Source organism: Eschrichtius robustus, chromosome 1 (assembly GCF_028021215.1).
Source record: "Eschrichtius robustus isolate mEscRob2 chromosome 1, mEscRob2.pri, whole genome shotgun sequence".
In the NCBI taxonomy this organism is placed as follows: domain Eukaryota; kingdom Metazoa; phylum Chordata; class Mammalia; order Artiodactyla; family Eschrichtiidae; genus Eschrichtius; species Eschrichtius robustus.
The window spans coordinates 97,680,952-97,686,046 of record NC_090824.1 but is presented as its reverse complement, the minus strand read 5'-3'; positions in this window follow the sequence as shown (position 1 = coordinate 97,686,046).

The window sequence follows — 5,095 nt, the reverse complement described above, 5'->3', positions numbered from 1 at the left end:
ATTTTAAAAATCCCAGGAATCCATGATATTAAGCTTATTTTTATTCTTTAAAACTTAGTTCATGTTTCATTTTTTTTCCTCTAGTACCCAGATGTCCATATTGAAGGTATTTTTGCATAGTTAGTTGTCTCTCCAGAATGGTGAATAACTAATAAACCAGGAAGCTGCCCCAAACAAGGAACTCCTGACCTTAATATCCCTCCATTATCATTATTTTCCCTTGAACTTGGTGTTAACATCCAAAATGTTCTCAAAGAGACCAGAAGACTAGCATGTGGCAGCAATAGGCATCAAAAGCACTGACCAAACCGAGGATGTCCATAGTTGTAGTAGTGCTGAGAGGACTTTATGGTTGTGAACTCCAAACTAAATGGATGTTATTATCCATTTGGTTATTTGATCAATTTCATTAGAGTTGTGTATTTTAAGGGAGATACTCTGTGCTCTGTAACACAAAAGCACAGACCACAAAGCACAGAACTTGGGGTAATTTCTCTTGTGCGGAAATCGTTAAAGGGTTTCAAGATGTGGAGAACTGGGCTGTCAGAGATTTGGAAGGTAGAAACTGAGAAACATGAATAATTTTAATAAATATTCATAGATTAAATCAGAAGGAAAATGATAAATTACAATCCTGATCTTGTCTTGATTTAAGCCTATTATGAGAACAAGGTTGACAGACTTGAGAACTCTGACTAAAAAAAAAAAAAATCCTGAAGTATAGCAAGCACACAGAAAAGTGCATAAATTATGAATGTACATCTCAATGAGTTTCACAAATTGAATGCACCTGTGTACCTATTGTCAGATCAAGAAAGATAACGTTACCCATCCCCATTAATTTCTCTTGCTCCCCCTTTCAGTTGCTCCATTGCCCCCCTGCCCCATCACACACACACACCATGGGCAACCACTATCCTCTTTTCTAACTGAATAGATTATCTTTGCTTGTTTTTGTACTCTATACAAATGGAATCATACAGCATGAACTCTTTTGCCTCTGGCTTCTTTTGCTCATCATGATGTAGTATAATTCATCCATGTTGTTGTGTGTAGTTGTGGTTCATTCATTCTCATTGTAAGTAGTATTACACTGCATGAATATACCATGTTTATTCATTCATTCTACTGTAGGACATTTGCATAGAATCCAGTTGTTTCTGCTGAGTAGATACCTAGGATTGGAATTGCTAGGTCACAGAGTATGCATTTGTTCAGCTTTATGAGATATGAGCAAACTATTTTCCAAGGTGGTTGTACCAATTTACACTCTCACCAGCTGTGTATGAGTGTTCTAGTTGCTCCAAATCCTTATCCAACACTTGATATTTTGTGTTTTCATTTCAGCAGTTCTGATGGCTAAAATATTTTGTTGTGGTTTTAATGTATATTTCTTTGATGACTAAAGAAGTTGAGTACCTTGTAAAATGTTGATTGGTCTTTTGGATAATCTCTTTTATGAGATGCCTGTTCAATTATTTGCCTATTTTGCGATTGAACTGTCTTTTTCTTACTGATTTATAGACGTTCTTTATGTATTCTGAGTATGTGTCTATTTTATTTACATATTGAGAACATCTTTCACTCTGTGTCTTGGTCTTTTTTATTTTCTTATTGATGTCTTTTGATGAACAAGACTTTACAGTTGTTTAATAGTCCAAGTTTATCACGTTTTTCCCCCTTTATGATTAGCGGGTTTTTGTCCTATTTAAGAAATCTTTGCCTATTCTAAGGTCATGAAGCTATTCTGTTTTCTTCTAGAAGCTCTATTCTTTCACTCCTGACTTTTAAAATGTCTGAGTTGGGAAAGTTGTGAAAATCAACATCTATCCAAATTGAAGAGCTTTTTTTGAGGAGCCAGTCACAGAGTATTATGATATCAAATCTGAAGTGGTTGAACAAGCAGCTCTCTGCAGCAGGAATACTAGGGAAAACAATTACACAACTCCCACTCTACTACAGCAAAGTGTCTCTTACTAAGTAGGCCATGTTGCTAGCCGGTCAGAAATTGGTTTAATTGACAAGGGACTGGAAAAACAGGGTGAGATTTTCCATACTGGAAAAAAATTATCTGCAAATCATCTGACATCATCTTAAGTAGAAAGTGAAATTCTTCACCTCTTATGCCTACAAATTATTGTCACAGAAATAGTTCATATCCTTTCCTCCACTAATTCCTCTGAAGCTATGACCTTGCTCCATCATTTACCCCCTTCTCTTTCATCTTCAATTTTTGGTCTGCTCTTCATTTTCCCTTTCCACCTACAAATTAGCTCAATCTCTCCAGTTCATCATACAGTGAAAACCCTCCATATTTGCCTCATAAACTCTTTTCCTTCACTGCCAAAGTTCACAAAAAGTAGTCACATTTGTTGTCTCTTTCTCACTTCCCATTCCTCCTTAACCACTTGTCCCATCTTGTCTATTTTCTACCAGTCTACTGCAGATTCTCAAAATTAGTGCGTCTACTTTTCACTTCTCCTGAGCCTTATCTCTTATGTTTCTTGCTCCTGTTAATGGTACAGCATCCTCTCAAGCACTCAGGTTGCCAATAACCACACCCCATGCCTGCAACACTTCTGCCATTTGGCCTCTCCCTTCCATTCCTCCTGCCACATTCTACATGATTTTGTTACCTCTTACCTAGTTATTTTAATAGTCTCCTACTTGCCCTCCTTGCTCCTAGTGTGGTCTTATCCAGACTATCCTGTACAAAACTATAAGCTCAATCTTCTTAATTCAAAGTTCTAACCTTATCCTGTCCCAGTTTGAAGATCTTGAATAGTTTTCCCCATTGTCTTTAATCCCACCACAAACTGGATCAAATTCATTAATTTCTACTCACCCATGAGAACTATTTCACTTCATGCTTTCTTCTGATTTTCCAATCTTTGTTGATGCAATTCTGGATTCTCCCCACTTCTGAATGTCTAAATTCTTCCCATTTTTCAAGATAAAAAGGCAACTTCTTAATAAATACCCTTTCCAATCTTCTCTATCTGGGAAACTCCTCTTTATCCTTCAAGACCCAGCTCAAACATCATTTCTTCCCCAGTCTCTGTACACTGAGTTAATCACCCTTGATCTCTACTTCCAAAGCACATTGAACATCCCACTTACAAAGCAGTCCCTACCACATAGTACCGCAATTATTCTTTCTGTGACATTCTCCCTTACTAAGCTCTTAGCTCTCCCAGAACAAATGTGATATAATTTAAATCTTGCATCCCTAGTGTCTAGCCTAATACCTTGCAGAGACACATCTATGATAAGTGTCTATTGAATGATTGAGTGAACCCATTTTTAAAAATTAATTAATTTTTTTGGCTGTGTTGGGTCTTCATTGTTGCGTGGGCTTTCTCCTCTAGTTGCAGAGAGCGGGAGCTACTCTTCGTTGTGGTGCAGGGGCTTCTCACTGTGGTGGCTTCCCTTGTTGCGGAGCATGGGCTCTAGGCGCTCGGGCTTCAGTAGTTGTGGCTCGTGGGCTATGGAGCGCAGGCTCAGTAGTTGGGGCACACCGGCTTAGTTGCTCTGCGGCATGTGGGATCTTCCTGCACCAGGGATTGAACCTGTGTCCCCTGCATTGGCAGGTGGATTCTTAACCACTGTGCCACCATGGAAGTCCCAGAGTGAACCCATTTTTGATCTTCTCCAGCTGGAAGTACTTTTTCCTTATTAAATCGCGATAGCATTTTTATCTGTACATCTCTTATATACTTAAAACATACATTACTTTCTACCTTGTGTAACTGTTATTTATGTAAATACCTTATATCCTCTAATAGATGGTTATCACCTAAGGGGCAGAGACTCTGCCTTGTCATATCTGAGGACCTCATGGAACCTAGTAAGAGGGATCCTTACATACCAATATCATTGACAAAACTAGGCTTGTCCTTTGATCAGGACACACTATGACACACCTCAAGAGCACAATGTTCCAAAACTAAACTGCTAGAGACAGGCCAAGGCAAGCTACTAAGACACCTGGTTTCTGAAGACCTGGTTTCTTCAGGAACTGGTAGCACAGGTTTCTATAAATAAGGTAAATATTACTGCTTGGGAAAGCTGTTCATTTGTTTCTTTATTAATTTGTAAACTACTTTGTGGATAAGAAGGGGGATGTGTTTAGAGCAGTTACTATATGCCAGGGATTTTCACATGCCTTATCTCTACATCACCATAACATTATGAGATGAGCATTATTATTTCTAAATTTACAAATAAGGAGATTTGAAGGCTGGTAGTATATGGGACTGTCAAGCACAAGCTCTTTCTCACTTCATCATGTAATATACTCAGAAGGTTTCTGGAGAAACCACTAGAGAAACACTTGAATCTAGGGTAGCATAACCTGCCAGGACCAAGGATCAGGCTTTTATGAAATTTTTATTGAGGAAATCCTTGAGGAACAAAAATAAACTTGCCAAGTTTTATCTTTTTTTAAATTGTGGTATAATTGACATACAATATTATATTAGCTTCAGGTGTGCAACATAATGATTTGATATTTGTATGTACTACAAAATGATCACTAAAATAAATCTAGTTAACATCCATCACCATACATAGTTAAAGACTATTTTTTTCTTGTGGTAAGAACTTTCAAGATTTACTCTCTTAGCAACTTTCAAAATGCAATAGAGTATTAACTATAGTTGCCATCCTGTACATTACATCCCCATTACCTATTTATGTTATAACTGGAAGCTGTTTGACTCCCCTCATCCGTTTTGCCTACCCTTCACCCCTTGCTTCTGACAACCACTAATCTGTTCTCTGTATCTATGAGTTTTCTTTTTAAGACTCCACATATAAGAGAGATCACATGATATTTGTCTTTCTCTAAAAAGTTTTGTTTTTTTGGAGTGTAGTTGATTTACAGTATTAGTTTCAGATCTATCAGCATAGTGATTCAGTATTTTTACAGATTATATTCGATTTAAAATTATTACAAGATATTGAATATAATTCCCTGTGCTATACAACATATCCTTGTTGCCTATCTATTTTATACATAGTAGTTTGTATCTCTTTATTCCATACCCCTAATTTTCCCCTTTCCCCTCCCCTCTCCCCTTTGGCGACCATTGGT